At 39.3% G+C, this 18,458-nt stretch overlaps 1 long non-coding RNA gene across 1 annotated transcript; it reads left to right on the top strand.

The window, feature by feature from the left end:
* Positions 1-563: 563 nt before the first annotated feature.
* LOC114627105 lies at positions 564-16,883 on the top strand. Its single transcript, XR_003712332.1, has 3 exons — positions 564-662; positions 5,921-6,045; positions 16,789-16,883. It is a non-coding gene; the product is annotated as an uncharacterized LOC114627105 (long non-coding RNA).
* The last annotated feature ends 1,575 nt before the right edge of the window (positions 16,884-18,458 follow it).

Genomic DNA, 18,458 nt, shown 5'->3' with positions numbered 1-18,458 from the left:
TGACGCTAATAGAGAACAGGAAGCAGTGTGAGAAAGTACTGGACTTTGATTTCGTGTGAAATGTAAATCGAAACATTGAACTCAGTAAAGGTATTTATACAGAAACATGGACTGGAGAAGAAAATGGCTGAAAAACAAAATGTGTTAGAGTGACAGAATAACCAAGGAATTCTCAACATACTCATCTCTTAGATAAGTTGCATATCGACAGAGATTTTTATTCCATTTCATGTTTTGTGTATGTGTGTGTATGAGAAAGTACGTGGGGTGAACATGTTATACCTCAGGGTTGAAGGTTACATAAAAGAACAACTTGTAGCAATCAGTTTTCTTTTTCTATCAGAAATTGGGACCAGCTTAGTAGCAAGTGCCTTCACCTAGATTGCATGTTTTTGTCTTGAGTTGTGGGGAGTATCTGTGGTGATTTTTCTCGTTTTGAATCACAGCCAGCTCTCCTCTCCTGATCACAAAGGGAGATTGTACTCGACTGTTTCTGGTTAATGGTTAATGGATTATAACTGTTTCACTCCCAGATTCTGAAGAACTCTACTGCCAGTGCAGAGGCTTCTCGTCTCCTTCTGCCCAATGGTAAGACCATGTACCCAAGAGTATAAACACCATAGGCCTGGATCTTCCAAGAACAGAGCTCCCTGCCGACCTCTGTAGGTGATTCAAGGTTTGAACAAGAATGATCCCGTGAAGGCTGGGTGCCCCAGTGTGGGGGAATTCGAGGGTGGGGAGGTAGGAATGGGGGTGGGGCACATCCTCATAGAAGCAGGAGGAAGGGGGATGGGATAGGGAGTTTCTGGGTTTTGTGGGGAAATGGGGAAAGGGAATAACATCTGAAATAAAAATAAAATATCCAATTTTTAAAAAAGAAGTATATTTTGCAGCCAGCAAGCTACCAAGAAGCACATCTAAATCTCTGCTTGCTACAGCCATGTGCATAGCACCTTCTGCAGATAAGCACGTATGCCTGAGTCTGACTGTGCCTTACAAGAGGCAGAGAAAAGTCAGCTCTGTGACAGCTGACTCAAAGCTTGGCTCTCCTTTATCTTCAACACTGTTTCTTACCTGATGCTACTCCACATTTGCCCAGACAAGAAGATTTGAACCTCATTTACTATCTTCAGCTTAGTACCTAAAGACATTTTCCCACTCAATTTATAGGATAAAATTAGCATGACATGAAAAATCAAGGGAGTCACTCAATATTAGCCAAGAAGTTGATCCTTGCTCAGAGTTTGGACATCATGGTAAATGATAAGGAAGCCAGAATCCTCCTAGAATGTGGAATTTGGGGAAAAATATGCTGTATATACTATATATATTATTATACATGCTACTATATATTTATGTATAAATACAATATATAATATGTAGTGATGTAATATTATATGATATAATATATGATTATATATGCATATATATTTATGTATGTGTATATATATATATATATATATATATATATATATATTGCTTTGAGTCCTGAGGTTGACCTAGCTACTGTTTGTTTTCACTATATATCATCTACCTTGTCATTTGAGCACCTTGTTCCCCACAACCACTCCCACACTAGCCAGCCTGAGCCAAAAGTCCCTTTGCGGGTATGAGGTACTTTATGTTAAAGAGGGTTGTAAATAGGACCTCCACATAAAATCAGATACACTGAGTCTAATGGAAGAGAAAGTGGGGAAGAGCCTCAAATACTTGAGCACAGGGTAAAACTTCCTGAACAGAACACTAATGGCTTACCCTTTAAGATCAACAATCAACAAATGGGACCTTATAAATTGAAAAGTTTCTGTAAGGCAAAGGACACTGTCAATAGGACAAAACAGCAACCCACAGATTGGGAAAAGATATTTACCAACCCTACATCTGACAGAAGGCTAATATCCAAAATATACAAAGAACTCAAGAAGTTAGACTCCAGAGAACCAAATAACCCTATTAAAAATGGGGTACAGAGCTAAACAGAGAATTCTCAACTGAGGTATCTCAAATAGCTGAGAAGCACTTAAAAAAATGTTCAACATCTGATTGAGGGCTAATATCTAATATATACAAACAACTCAAGAAGTTAAACTCCAGAGAACCAAATAGCCCTATTAAAAAATGGGCCACAGAGCTAAACAGAATTCTCAAATGAAATATCTCAAATGGCTGAGAAGAACTTAAAGAAATGTTCAACATCCTTAGTCATCAGGGAAATGCAAATCAAAATGACCCTGAGATTCCACCTCACACCCAGATTGGCTAAGATAAAAAAATTCAGGTGACAGTAGATGCTGGCAAGGATGTGGAGAAAGAGGAACACTTTTCCATTGCTGATGGGATTGCAAGCTGGTAAAACCACTTAGAAAATCAGTATGATGGTTCTTCAGAAAACTGAAAATAGTTCTACCTGAGGACCCAGCTATACCACTCCTGGGCATATACCCAGAAGATGTTCTAACATATAACAAGAACACATGCCCCACTATGTTCATAGCAGCCTTATTTATAATAAACAGAAGCTGAAAACAACCTAGATGTCCCTCAACAGAAAAATGGATACAGAAAATGTGATACATTTGAACAATGGAGTACTACTCAGTTATTAAAAACAATGACTTCATGAAATTCTTAGGCAAATGGATGGAATTAGAAAATATCACCCTGAGTGAGGTAACACAGACAAAAAAGAACACACATGGTATGCACTCACTGATAAGTGGACATTAGCCCAAAAGCTCACAATGCCCACGATACAACCCACAGACCATATGGAGCTTAGGAGGAAGGAAAACCAGAGTGTGGATGCTTCAGTCCTTCATAGAGGGGGGAACAGGATGATGGTTGGAGGTGGAGGGAGGGGGATCCTGGGAGGGCGAGAGGGGAGGCAGGATCAGGTACTGGAGGGGACGGGAGAGAGGTACAGAAGGTCAGGAAATCAAATAAAAATATGTAGCAGTGGAGGATGAGGAACTGGGGTAGTCACTGGAGGGTCCCAGATGCCAAGGAAGTGAAAGGCTCCCAGGACTCAACGAGGATAACTTTAGCCAAAATGTGCAGCAAAGGGGAGATAGAACCTGTAGAGACTACCTCCAAGAGATAGGCATGGCACCCAGGTGAGGCATGGGGCCACCCACCCATCTCAAAGTTTTTAATCCAGAAACATTCCTGTTCAAAGGAAAGACAGGGACAAAAAATGGAGCAGAGACTGAAGGAAGGGCCATCCTGGGGACTGCCCTACCTGGGGATCTATCCTGTCTGCAAACGCCAAACACTGACACTGTTGCTGTTGCCAAGAGGCTCTTGGTGACAGGAATCTGGTGTGGCTGTTCCCTGGGAGGTTCTGCCAGCACCTGACCAATGCAGATGTGGATGCTTGTTTCCAACCATCAGACAGAGCTTGGGGATCCTGGTCAGGGAGCTGGTGGAAGGATTAGAGATGCTGAGGTGGATTGCAACCCCATAGGAAGAACGTTGTTGGCTGGCCAGTCCATCCAACTAGACCACCAGCCAAGGAGAGTACAGGGAGGACTCCAGGACTCCAGATACATATGTAGCAGAGGATGGACTTGTCTGACATCAATAGGAGAGGAGGCCTTTGGTCCTGTGGAGGTTTGATGCCCCAGCATAGGGGGATGCTAGAGCAGAGAAGTGGGGGGGGGTGTTGTAGCACCCTCATAGAAGCAAAGGAGAAGGGGGAGAGGGCAGATGTTGGATATAGAGGTTGTGGAGGGGTAATCAGGGAAGGAGATATAATTTGAGATGTAAATGAATAGAAAGAATAATTAAAATCTATTTTTAATGTAAAAAAGAAGGCTGTAAACAATCAGTTAACTCTAATTAAGACTCTTTTTAATTAATAAGTATTTTCTGTGTTTTTATTGCTGCTGATATCTAGCTTTGTTTGTGGTGAAATAAAATTCAAGGAATTATTTCAGCTCTCCTAAATATATTGAGACATGCCTTGTGCTCCAAACTGTCATCTATTTTAGTGTAAGTTTTATGAACTGCTGAGAAGAATGTGTACTCTCTAGTGTTTAGATGTAATGCTCTGTAGGTCTCTCACCTATGATGTCACTTAGCATGATTGTGCCTCTATTCATTTTGTGTATAATCTGTCAATTGGCAAAAGTGATGTGCTGATGTCACCTACCCTTAATGTGTTGAGACTGATCTGTGCCTTTATCTCTAGCAGCGTTTACTTTATGAAGTTCAGTGTATCTGAGTTTAGTGCATGCATGTTTAGCATTGTAACGTCCTCTAGATTGATTGTTTCTTTGATCAGTCTGAAGTGACCTTCTTTATTGCCTCCAATTAGTTTCTGTTTGAAGTCTATTTTGTTTCCTATTTTGTCCTGTTTGTTTCCTGGTTCCATTTGTTTGGAATGTGTAGGTGTACCATGTCACACTAAAGTAATTTTTAATCTTTGGTGGTGAGGTATGTTTCTTGTAGGGAGCAAAATGATGGTTCCTGTTTTTAAATCCAGTCTGATAATCTGTGCCTTTTACGTGGGGTGATGGAAGTCTTAGTATGCAGAGTTATTATTTGAAGTTGTGTACTGATTCTAGTCATTTTGTTGATTTCATGGCATTTGTTTTCTTAGTTCACCTTTGATTAGTCATTGATCTAGCATAGTTTATTTTTTTCTGTCACCTCTTAGATATACATTTGTCCTTTTAGTCTGTAGGATTTCTGTCAGTATCCTTTGTCAGGCTGGCTTGGTGGTCATAAATTCTGTTGACCTTCTTTTATTGTGAAGACTTTTTCTTTATCTTTCTATTATGACAGATAGTTTTGCTGGGTATAATAATCTAGCCTGGCATCTATGGTCTTTCAGAACTTGTAGTACTTTGGTTCAGGCCCTTCTTGCTTATAAATTTCCATAGAAAAATCAGCTTCTATTATGACAAGCTTGCTTTGATATATTATTTTGTCTTTCTCTTTTGCAGCTTTCAAATAATTTTTTTTTCATAATTCACTATTTTGACTATTATACGACATGGAGAACTTATTTTCTGATCTCATCTAGTGGTCACAATATATAAAATCAAGAAAACAAATGACAACAAATATTGGCATGGATGTGGGACAAGGGAAACATGTATTCACTGTTAGTGGATATACAAATTAGTCTAACTACTATGGAAATCAGCGTGTAGGATCCTCACAAAGTTACAAATAGATCTACCATATCACTCGTCAATGCCAGTCCTAAGAATGTACTTGAAAGACTCTATGGTCTATGACAGAGATCCCTGATTATCCACGTTCATTGCTACTTTAGTCACAAAAGCCAAGAAGTAGAAACAGCCTAGAAAATAGTGAAGATGCAGTACACATACACAGTGGAATTTTATTCAATTGTGAAGAAAAACAATACTATGAAATTTGAAAGCAAATGTATGACACTGGAGATAATTATTTTCTGTGAGATAACCTGAACCAGAAAGTCAAATGCTTTATGCTCTCTCTCACATGATAATCTTAGCTTTTAATTTTTTTAATATATGTGCTTAAAATGGAAGAAGACATAAAACTAGAAAGGGGTCATGTAGGGAGGATTTTCAAGGCAGAAGTCTAATAAAATACAGGTGGGTGAACGAGGGAAGGGGAATGGAACAAGAAAGGATGAAACAGAGTGGAGGATGAAAGGGAAGAGTTTAGGGAACAGAGATAGATAACTAATAGTAAAGTCTTTTAAAAAATTCAAAAACCTACTCTTGTAGAAGCTTCCTTAAAAAAATACTTATACAAACCCAGCTAAAATGGAGTTAGCCTATAAGGGAGGAAAATGTTTCTCACAGGATATCAAACTATAAACCCCATACCAGATGTGTATTTCCTCCTTTTAAGCTGTCTTTAGTAGGGTTTCATTAAAAACTCCAACAACAAACTAATAACATTGCTTTTGCTTATATTCCAGAAATTGATCGTAATGCTATTTGTTGCTGAGGTTACCATATACCCGAGTCACAGAACAGGAAGAAATCAAGTGGATACTGACCTAGAAGCTTCATCCATCCTTGATAACTTTCATAATGTTGAAAGGTACTGGGAAGGCTACTGGAGTAGAACAGTCATCAGCACTCTTACCCAGCCATAAGCCTTGTGATCTACAATAATGACTTGTCTGACAAAATAGGCCTACTGGTACAACAATGGCATGGATGGGAACTGGAATCCACTACACAAGACAGAACCCAAACTTGGTACTGTTAATTTGGCCAATAACCCATGATCTGATAGGTCTTAGGTCAAGAGTGGCGAACTCATTCCTATTATTTAGCTAATTGGACAGAGTATTAAACTGTACTCAAAATACTCACCTTTATTCCCATTCATCAGTGCAGCTCTAAATCTTTATCAGAGAAGTTTCTTTTTGTAGCAGATATGGTTAATACAGAGACATACAACTGACTTAAGCACAGAGAATAAAAGGCTATGGAGTACTCAACCCTAAATAGGACACATCTCTTCCTAAGGCTCAGTGAGCATCTCAGAAGAAGGGATAAAAAGGTTGTAAGAGGCAGAAGTGTAGATAACTATTGTGAAACAGTCTTTTCTGGTCACAACAAGGACACTGCACACATGAGCTCAGAGTGGCTATGACTGCATGCACAAGACCTGTAGAAGATAAACCCGACCAAAATCCCCACATGGATCACGATGGGACTCATGAAGTCCCATCCCTAACTGAGGAGCTTTTGGTAACTGATCTTTGCTAGAGGAGAAGTAGTCAGTGTATCCTCAGACTTGGCCTTTAATAAACTGTCCACATTCCAATGAATAGCTCTATACATGGGAGCAGTGCTAAGCGCATTCAATGGATTAACAAAAAAAGTATATGAAATTTGGAGGGAAAGTGGTGAGGGGTGTTAAGAAGTTGGAGAGGAATGATCCAGGGGATGGATTTGATAAAAATGCATTACATTCATGTATGAAATTCTCAAACATTTTTTTAGTGTATAGAATCTGAGGGGCTACTTTCCAAAGTGTTAGGTGTTGAAAAGCTACTCAAATTATTATTTTGCTTCAAGTTAAATGGGAAACAAATAGCATGTTTCCAATTTTAATCCTAAAATTATTATTGTGTTATTTCAGGAAGGGGTCCTATAGCTTAACTGAAATTTCTATAAATTGTTAAAATGACTTTTTACAGTAGAAGTATTTTTGTAGAATTCTATGAATATTTTTAAAAGATTTATTTATTTGTTTGTTTGTTTGTTTATTATTTAATGTGTATGTGTATATATATATACCAGAGTCTAGGCATATGTACCACCTGAGTCTAATTCTAGAGGAAACCAGATGAGAGCATGAAGTTAATAGGCAGTTGTGAGTCATTTGACGTAGGTGATGGGAACTGAACCCAGATCCCTTAGAAGAGCAGAAAATACCTTCAATCAGTAAGCCATTGCTCCAATCTCAGTTTTATGAGGCTCATGCCTAGGTAGCTCATACATTGAGATCAATGAAATGTTATGGTATTGTGTGTCAGGTCACTCTTTCACAGTCAGATGAAGAAACAAGGGCTGGGAAGGTAGCTCTGTAGGTAAGAGCACTTGCTGTATAAGCATGAAGACCCAAGTTCAAATCCGTGGCATCCATGGCAAAACCCCAGGTGTAGCCACGTATGTGTATGCAAGTCCAGTACTGTGGAGTGCAGACAGAGAATGAAGCAATGGGGAGAGTAATAGAAATAACACCTGGCGTCCTTCTCTGGTCTCTACCTGTGTACATTTGGACACATGCATCTATCATATTGTGTTCTGCCTCTCCGCTGGTGGTGCCTGGGCACCACTGGGACACTGCTCAGGGGAGGCAGAAGGAAAACTGAAATAAGGGTCCAGTCTGTGTCTTTCTTTGCTGGACCGGAAGGGGAAACAACGGAGTCTGGGAAAAATGCTATGGTCTCCTCTCTGGGTACTTGGGTGTCACCAGTTTACTACTGGGAGTCAGAAACTGGGGTCCAAGGTCCTCATTTTCCCTCAGGGTATACACCCACTGGGCAGGAAGAGGAAGGCAGAGCCTGAGATGAGAAGAACCTGGTATGATTGGGAATTAGTGCCCAGAGTACTGGAAGGGCTGAAAGGGCTGGTGGAGAGAAGGCCTTCCTGAGGGGTTTTTGGCACGGCTCTTTAAGACGAAAGCCTTCCCTGTGGCAATCCTTAATAAAACAACTCTCTAAGATGATTCTTGCTTGCTCGTACTGGTTTCTTTGATGGTGGATGTAAATGCATATACTTTATTCGGGATGAACAAGGGATTAAATACCTTTTGCAGGAAGGAATACCCAAGAAAGGAAGCTGAAAGTTTGGGGCTGTCTAGATATCTCATTAGCTCAGTGAAGAACTCCAGGTGTTTATGATCCATGAACCAGTACCCATGGTGCTTAGTAGGGTGTTCCAGAGCAGGTAGAGGCAGGTAGGAAATGGCTCCAACTCCTGCCGTTCTCAATTCTAAGATTCCTAGGGTTTGAGCTCATTCAACCTTACCACTTCTTATGCCTGTCTGGTAACATGGTCTCATGTGCCCTACATGTACCTACACACATGTATGTACAGTATTTGTATACCACACATATTCAACACACACACACACACACACACACACACACACACACACTACACCCTGGGATACCAGAACTTTACCATTGAGCTGCATTTGGTCATTATTCCGTCATGCTGGGAGCTCAAGTTACCACTCCCTGAGATACTCAGGATGGAGCTTTGCAAAAGGCTTTGCTAGAAAGAGGGTAGGGTGCCCTCGAAAGCCATATGGGATCCCGCTCAAGGAAGATTCTTGCCTGTTCGCCTGTCTAGTGTGTGCTGGGGACTTGTGTTGCTGACTTCTCCTGACAGCTCCAACTTCAGTCTCTAGTTCTCAACACTGTCCATCTGAAGAGATATGCTTCTAGTCCAACAAATAAGACAAAAGAGGAGAGAAGAGAGATGGCACTTATGGAGATTTGAACCTGGGGCAGAATGGTGAGTGAGGCTGAAATTGAATCTCAGGCCACTCAGTCTGTCTGCAGTCTGTTCTTCTTTTATTCCCTAAGATCAATGAATCTGTCATTGGAAAAGACCAGCCAGCAGGTACAAGCAAGTGTGCCAGATGTCCTTTTCAGAGATTCTCATCACCACTCGTCCCTGGGGATGACCTGCTTCTCATAGCCTACTGTTCAAGCTGCAGGTGATGACCTGCTTTCTCTAACTCAGGAGCAAACAGGAACCCCTCTTGTTTGCATCTGCTACTTCCTGCCATAGTGCTTGATAACGCCATCTTCTCCATGAGTCAGCAAAGCAGAAGCAATGCTCACTCTCACTTTCATTCTCCTTTGGCCTCCCCTGTATCACACGCTCCTTCATCTAGCAAGCACATATGAACTCCCATGGTAGATTCAGCAGACAGTGAAGGCATGGTGCCTGGCTCCTGGACCTCCCAACCCAATGAGTTAAGGTGATGTTCAAGAAACATTTATATTTTGTCTTCTTGCAAATGCATTAAGTGCATGGCGAAGACATGTGGAGTTCTGTAGGATCTACATAGTAGGGAGGCTGACCAAAAATCTTGGTGCTTGGGGAAGCTTCCTTAAAGAAAGAATATTCTTGCTCAACTCTGCCACAGAATCATGAGTTTCAATGGCAAGGGTGGGCATAGATGTATGTATATGAGTTTAGCCTTAAGGAAGGAACATATAGTCTGAATGAGAAAAGAATGTACTGAAATGAGGTCAGAGTGGAGAGTCAAGGTCAAATACGAATTTCTTTGGATGCTCTGATAAGAGCCAGGGAGATGGCTCAGCATTTATTATATACAGCACAAGAGAATAGGTTAGGTAGTGTCAGTAGGAGGTCTCTATAGGTGGTCTCTGTAGGTGAGCAGTCTTAGGCTATACAAGCATGTGTGGAGGGCTGAGGTTTCTGGGAAGTTGGTGCCACTCCATCAGAGTCCACATGGCCCACCTGATCTCAGCTGTTCTGTAAATGAGTCTGTGCATCTGTCCTTTTGCCATTCCCTAGTCAGATTTCCAGGACTATGCAAATGGTCAGAGAATGGCAGGATGACTTGGTCAGATCAACACCTTAAAGATGCAGAGAGTGACCTACAGGGTAGCAAGAAGGTCTAATGCCATGGTGTGCGACTGGGGACAGATGGCACAGAAGAAGCACTGCCAGATTTGTTCAAAGGATGAACAGCTATCTATTACTGGGGATTGGGGGATCAGCATGTAAGTTCTCAGGAGAGGGCTATCAAGAAAGTTGGGGCTCATTTGAGTGGCTAAGCAGAGATTGGGTAAAGACTAGAATGGACTCACTTTTGGGGACGTGGGGAGATTGGAGAACTGCATCATGGCTTCAGACTGGATGAGTGCAGTTTGAGAGATACATGGCAAGGTCAAGTGAGGCCTTGTGGACAGTCAGATATCAGGGCTGGAAGCAGAAGAGAGGTAAAGTTTGGAGTACTGTGGGAAGTCTGTGTGTAGTGTGTTGAGATTGTTGATGGAGATGCTGAAGATGGGAACACTAGTTTTTAAATAAGACAGAGAAAGAGAAGGTTACGGAGATGAGCATGGAGTAACAGAAAATATGAGGGGAACCTCAGATGAAAAGCATTAACGACATGCAAGGCTGGCTTTTCTCAAGAACAAGTGTGGAGGAATGGAGTAGGAAACATGGAGAAACTGAAGTCAGACAAGGCTTAATGATTGAAGGAGGGGGAGAGTTTGGGAAAGGTGCTTTTGTGGCTGACTTACTGTTTTTTAAAGTTTTAATTGAAACACTATATGTCTCCCGCCCCCTCTTTCCTCTAGCAGTTTCCATTCCTCCCCTCCCACCCCCTCTCAAATTAATGGCCTATTTGTCTGTAATCATTATGATGCCATATTCATATTATAATAAATATATAAATATAACTTACTGACTTTTTAATTGAAAATCCATACAATAAATTTTGATCATGGGTTTCTCTCTCCCATCTGTCTCAGGTTCTTTCTACCTCCTCACCTGTCCAACTTCTTCTTTCTTTTTCTATTGAAAAAAAAACAGATAAATAAAACAAGTAAATAAAAAGCACAAGAAATACATGTGTACACACACACACACACACACACACACACACACACACACATATACACATACCACCCATAAAAACACAAAATCAGAAGCCATAATATATAACCAAATGATCAGTAAGATTAAAAATGCCCAAACAAAGCAATAAAAGTCAAACAAAACAAAAAACATCCTCAAAGCTTTCATTGAGACTGGTATAAGATGAAATCTCAAGTAGTTTTGATCTGTGTGTCCCTGATGACGTAGGATGTTGAACATACCTTTAAGTGTTTCTCAGACAAGTGTGTTTTAACTTTTCAGAGCTCTTTAATTCTGTACATCATTTTTGATTGGTTTATTTGTTTTCTTGATGTCCAGGTTTTGCTTCTTTATACAGATAGTAACCCTATATTGGCTGTATAACACATAAAATTTTTTTTCCAATTCTGTAGGCCGCTGCTTTGTTTGAATGTTAGTGTCCTTTGCCCTATGGAATCTTTTCAGTTTCATGAGGTCCCATTTATTAGTTGTTGTTCTTAGTACCTGGGTTATTGGTATCTTGTTCAGAAAGTCTTTTCCTGTGGTAATGTGTTCTAGATTATTCCCTCTTTTTTTTTCCTATCAGTTTCAGGGTATCTGAGCTTATGTGGAGGTACTTGATTCATTTGGAGTTGATTTTTTTTTTTTTTTTGGTGAGGGATGATAAGTTGTATTTAGATTCTTCTACATGTAGCGATCCAGTTTGATCAGCACTATTTGCTAATGTCTTTTTTTTCCCAGAGTGCATTTTCTGGCTTCTTTATTTTTTTTTTAAAAAAAAGTATGGATAGGTGTGTGGACTTATATATGGGTCTCCAATTTGATTCCATTAATCAGTGTATCTGCTTTAATGCCAATGCTATCTATGCTGGGTGGTTGTTTTAATATAGCTGTGCAGTCCAACTTAATGCTGAAGATAGTGATAACTTCAATGGCTCTTTTTCTTATTGAGCCATTATAAGCTCAATATAATGTTTAATTACCCTGTTTTTACTGTTTATATTCAAAGTTGAAAATTGTCCTTTTGATATTTGTAAAGAATTGTGTTAGAATTTTGATGAAGATCACATTGAATCTGTAGATCGCTTTGGGTAGGACGGGCATTTTTGCTGTATTAATCTTACTGATCCATGAGTATGGGAGGTCTTTTCATCTCTATACATCTCCAATTTCTTTCTTCAGTGTCTTAACATTCTTATTATAAAAATCTTTTTACTTTCTTGGTAAGAGTTATCCCAAGATATATTTTTCAGGCTACTGTGAAAAGCACTATTTTCCTGATTTCTTTCTCTGAGTTTTGTGAGGTAAGTTTGTATGCTGCTACTTTGCTGAAAGTGCTTATTGGCTGCAGAAGATTCCTGGTGGAGTTTTTAGGGTCTTTTGCATATAGAATCATATCATCTTTAAAAAAAAAAAAAAAAAACTTGGACTTCTTCCTTTCCTAACTGTATCCCCTTGATCTTAATTGTTTTATCCCTAAGACTTCAAGTATTACTCAATAGGTATAGATACGAATGGACATCCTCATCTTGTTCCTGATGTTTTAGTGGAAATGCTTTGCGTTTCTCTCCATTTAGGTTGATGTTGGTTGTGAGATCACTGTAAACTGCCTTTATTATGTTAGGTATGTCTCTTATATCCCTAGTCTCTCTGGGACTTTTATTATGAAGTGTTGTTGAATTTTGTCAAAGTCCTTTTCTGCAGCTGATAACATGATCATATGGTTTTGTTTTTCAATTTCCTTATATAGTGAATTATGCTTATTGATGTACATGTGTTGAGCCCTGTCTACATCTCTAAATGAATCCTGCTTGATCATGATGGATGATCTTTTAAATGATTTCTTGGATATGGTTTGAAAGAATTTCCTGAGGATTCTACTGATGTTCATAAGGAAAATTGGTCTATAATTCTCTTTCTTTTGGTGGGTCTTTATATGGTTTAAGTATCAGAGTAACTGTGGTCTTATAAAATTATTGGGCAATGTCTCTTCTGTTTCTCTTTTGTGGAATAGTTTGAAGAGAATTGGTGTTAATTCTTCTTTGAATACTGGGTAGACTTCTGTACTGAATCCATCTGGCCTTGAACTTCTTTTGCTTGAGAAACTTTTACTTACTTTCTCTATCTCATTAGAGGTTATGAATCTGTTTAAGTTGTTTATGTGATCTTGATTTAACTGGATTTAACTCATATATATCAAGAAAATTATCCATTTCTTTTAGGTCTTCTTTTAGGTGGAGAAGAGATTTCTAGAGTATGTCATGATTCTCTGATTTTTTTCTCATTGTCTTTTCCATGTTTCCTTCTTTATCTTTAATTACATTAATTTTGTTCTCTCTCCGTATTTTAGTTAACTTATCTAAAGGTTTATCATATTCTTGATTTTCTCAAAGAACTAACTTTATTTCGCTGATTCTTTGTGTCGTTTTGTTGTTGTTTCTAGTTTATTGATCTCTAGTTTGACTATTTCTTGCTGTCTACTCTTCTTGGGTGTCATTTCTTCTTTTTGTTCTAGAGCTTTCAGGTGTGCTATTAAGTTGCTAATATGCTATTGCTCCAATTTTTGAATGTAAGCACTTAGTACTATGAACTTGCCTTTTAGAACTGCCTTCATTGTGTCCCATAGGCTTGGGTATGTCATATTTTCATTTTAATTCAATTCTAAAAAGCTTTGAATTTCCTTCTTAACTTTTGTCTGGACCAATTTTTCATTCACTACTAAGCTGTTTAGTTCCCATGAGTTCATAAGCTCCTGTTTCTTTTGTTCTTGATATCCAGCTTTAATCAGTGGAGGTTAAATGGGATGTTATTTCAATTTCCTTGTGTCTGTTGAGACTCATCAAGTGAACCAATATATGGTCATTTTGGAGAATGCTCCATGAGCTGCTGAGAAGAAAATATGTTCATTTGTGTTTGGGTGAAATATTCTGTAAATATCTGTTAGGTCAGTTTGGCTTATGACACCAGCTCCAACATTTCTCCATTTAGTTTTTTTTCTAGATAACTTGTTTATTGATAGAATGGGGTATTGAAGTCAGCTGCTATCACTATGTTGGCGGAGATATGAGATTTTAGCTGTAGTAGTGTTTCCTTTATAAATTTGAATGCCCTTGTGTTTGGTATATAGGTGTTTAGAATTGTAATATCTTCTTAGTGGACTTTTTCTTTGAGGAGTATATAGTGTCTTTCCCATCTTTTCTGATTAGTTTCATTTTGAAGCCTGTTTTGTGTAACATTAAAATGTCTTGAAATATCTTTTTCCATCTCTTATACTGAGGTAATTTCTATTCTTGATGTTTTTTGGATGCAACAGAAAATAGATTCTTTTTTTGAATACAGTGTGTTAGTCTGTATCTTTTTATTGTATTTGAAAACAGGAACCTATTATTTGAAGATTTGTTTTTTTTTTCATAGTTTCTCCAGATTTATTGGATGCTTTGTGCCCAGATATTTTTAGATTTAAAATTTTCTTAACTGAGGTATCCATTTCTTCTGCCTTGTTTTCAATGACTGGCATTTTCTCTCTTCCCATGTCTTGGATTCTGTTGATGAAGCTTGCCTCTTATGTTTTGTTTGACTTTCTAAAATTTTTATTTCCAGTTTTATCTCATTTTAGATTTTCTTTAGTGATTTAATTTCTACTTTTATGTCTTGAACTGTTTATATTATTTCATTTCACCTATTTGTGTTTTCACAGACCTCATTAAGGAATTTATTCATATCCTCTTTTAAATTCCTTGAACATATTCACAATAGTGTTTTGAAGTTCTTGTCTTGTATTTAAGCTGTATTGCACTTTTCAGAGCCTAATGCAGTAGAGTTAGTGGGTTCTAATGGTAGTATATTGTCTTGGCTGTCAATGTTTGTGATTTTGTGCTGGTATCTACACATCTGTGGTTAGGATGGTTGAAGTGGTTCTAGGTGTTGCTATCTCGTCTAGTTTTTGGTGGGTTTTTTTTGGGGGGAGGGGTTGCATCCATTGGTTTCTCCTGACCTTCCTAGATCTTAGGAAAGTGTGGTGGCTGTGGGTTACCCGGCACAGAGAATGCTTCTGCAGGTCAGTGAGTGGCAGAGAGCAGTAGAGAATGGCTAGGAGGAAAGACTGAGTTCAAGTCTGGTGTGGCTACTTGGAATCCGAGGTAGAAAGTGTTTCTAAATCTGGTGGATAATACAAAGAAATGGGAATGGGCTAGAAGTAGAGGGGAGGGGTCACCAAGAGGAGTCTCCAGGGAATGAAGGTGAGGTGGGAGGAGAGGCACTGACAAGCAGGCAGTCTGTTACAGGGCTGGAGCTGAGACTAGAGAGATTGTAATGAAGGATAGGAGAGTTACCTATTAAGTCCCTTTAGTCTTGCTTGTATGTATATGCTTTTAGGGTTGGCTTCTTGATGTTGGATGGCCAGTTATGGTGCTCATCCCTGGAGAATACTGATTCTCCTTCTCTCAGCAGTCATTAATTGCCTATAACTCTTTGCTAATCTTAAACCCAGCTCCAAGCCTCCATCAACTTGCTGTACTTAGGCTTTTAGGCAATGATTTAGGAATGTCTGCACTATTATGTAGTTCTTTCTTCCATATTGAAATATTCTCTTCTGGAGAAAAGATGGGGATTCATAAACTCAGAAACTACAATACCCATGAGGCCCCTCTCGAATGTTCTGTAAGCAGCAGATCATTGCTTGAAGAGAGAAAACTTTTCAGTGGAGCTGCCTGCAAGGTATGATGCTGCTTGGGTGAGTTGTCACCCATGTTCTTTGGTGATAAAGCTTCCTAAGCCCCCTATGCTTTAACAAATGACCCCAATAAACTCATTAGTCTGCCTTTCTTTGCTCAGTACTCTGTATTTGATAGATGTTTTTGTCTCCGTAGAAAAATTTATGTAGCACCCACTTCACCAGCCACCCTCTCCCTCCACCAACCCTACTGCCTGCACTTACTTCCTTATCCACCACTTTAAGATACAATACCGCTTACTATACATTCACTCAGATTCAATAAATACTCACCAAATTTACCTTACTTTTTCCTTTTACCATGAAATGCAAAAAATATTAGGATCCTGTGTATACATCATGTTTTTGTGTCATATATTTTATACTATATATTATAGTATAAGAGTCAAATGTGGTGACAGTTTGTGTCTTTTTATCTCCAAACAGCATCAAATGAGGCTCTTTTGGTACATTTTGCAGATGGGGTGCGTCTAGACCTCTAGTGCAACCAAGCTGTAATGGAACTTGGGAAACGGAAGAATAAAATCTATCAGCACACCAAAGACCCACATATGCTTATTTTTGCCTGTGTCCCAAAGAAGCCATGAGAACCAGTCTTTTAATAAAAAAAAAATAGTACTTTAATTCTGGATAGCATACCAATAGTATAAACTTATCACACACAGTGCAAGAATCCAGACATCAAAGATCAAAACATCAGCAGGTTCTGTGTCTGCTGAGGGTCCAGTTCTCATAAACAGTACCTTCTGTGTCCTCAGAAGGCAAAAAGGATGAAAAGTGTTTCATCTCAAAAAGAATATAGAACCCCAGTGCATACTAAAGTCCCCTCTGCTTATACACAGCACAATAGAAGTTAATTATGGAGAGACACTCACAGCCTCACAGGTGGTATATGAACTGTGAGTTGGGAATTGTCTTTGTCTGTCTTCCTCCTATACTCATGCCTCTCTTTCCTCTGTTTCCTAGCAGACCACCCAAGAGAAGAACAGTCTCAACCACCTTCAAGATTTGTAATCACTGTAGAAAGAGGTACCAACATGCATGCCACTTTTACTGAGTTTCTGCGGACAGTAGAGCTAAGAGACAATGTTCTGCAACACAGCTGGTGGACTCTGTTAATGGCCAGCAGCACTGAATCTAGGGCCTGGACCAGTAGGATGCAAGGTGCCATTGGCTCTTCTCCATGCTTATTCTTATTGTCTGTGCTTATCCCACATTCTGAGTCTCGTGGGAGCTGTAGTCTTCCTTCCCTGGCACTAGAGCATATGGTGAAAAAGCAATGAGTTCTCCTACATGACTGAGCTAGCTCAATATGCTGTTTGTAACAGTGGGGGAAGGAGTTTCATTTTCCTGAATCCCATCAAAACAAGTCAAACAACTCTCTGGATGGCATGGTGGGGTCTATTCAGACAACAGTTTCCATGCAGAAATGTACACCCAACTCTCAAATCTTTTATTGATCAGTGCTTGTGTGTTAGATACACTGGAACTGTGGCTAGGAGAAGGACTATCCTTGGATTTAAAGTATTAGGGACTGACTGGAGAGACAGACAGAGCATTGAATAAATTGTATCAAGAAAGCATTCAGTTCAAGGAAAGCAAGAAGAAAGCACAGAAGTCCATGTACTCCAGGACTAACTGTATTCCCTCCAGCTCCCTCAAGACTCCTGTTCCTTTTTCCACTTTTTAATTAAAAGAATTTCGAACATTTTCTTCTCTCCCAACTCCTTCCAGACCTTCCCTATCTCCCTACTTACTAAACTTTGTTCTCTTTCTTTCTCAAACACCGTCTGTTGCTTTTCTTGAGTATGTTGTCTGCACCTCTACTCACTATTCAACTTACAGAAATCCATTTTCCCATTCCAATACTCCAGACAGCTTATCCACTATGGGTGTCAGCAGCTACCAATGTATCTCAACTCAGTGAGCAATTTACCTCTATTTTTCCTTTTATCAATAATGTTCGAGGAACTCTTCCCATTTCCCAGTTAAAAGCCCAGAATTTCAATTAACAATTAAGCAGCAGAATTTAATAGACATTTTCCCCAAACACATACAGGATAACAAACATAAAAATATGTTTATCATTGTTTGTCAATAGAGAAATCAAAATCTATACACAGAATGTGATACAATCATGTAATAGAATGTGAGTTAACCGTAACAGATGAAGTGAGATACGTGGAGAAATGCTGGTATTATGCTACAGTTAAAGAACTGCCCACAGAAGGCATATTTGTATGCCTATAGAACAATCCCATCTATGAGACAGAATTTAGATCAGTTAGTGTCTGTGTGCTGAGCAAATGGAGGTTGACTGCTAATCATTGTGACCTTTTTAGGGTAATGAAAATTCATTGGAATTAACTGATAGTGGTTGTTGCATAGCTGTGAACCAACTGAAAACCACTGAGCTGGGCAAGTGCAAGGGTAAATGCCACAGTATGTGACTTCAATAAAGCTATTAGGCCCAGCCAGGAATAATGAATAGGGCAGTGAGGCTAGAAGCAAGCCACTGAGGTGGGTCTGTGGGAAGACGCTGGGGCCTCTGTGTGTGACAGTGACAATAACAGAGTTGTGCCTTGGTAGGGGATACTTATTGGGAGGTATAGGAGAATCTTGTGGGGAAGATGAGG

The sequence above is a fragment of the Grammomys surdaster genome, unplaced genomic scaffold (assembly GCF_004785775.1).
Source record: "Grammomys surdaster isolate TR1022 unplaced genomic scaffold, NIH_TR_1.0 242, whole genome shotgun sequence".
Classification (NCBI taxonomy): Eukaryota; Metazoa; Chordata; class Mammalia; order Rodentia; family Muridae; genus Grammomys; species Grammomys surdaster.
This window is presented reverse-complemented; position numbering and strand designations above follow the sequence as displayed.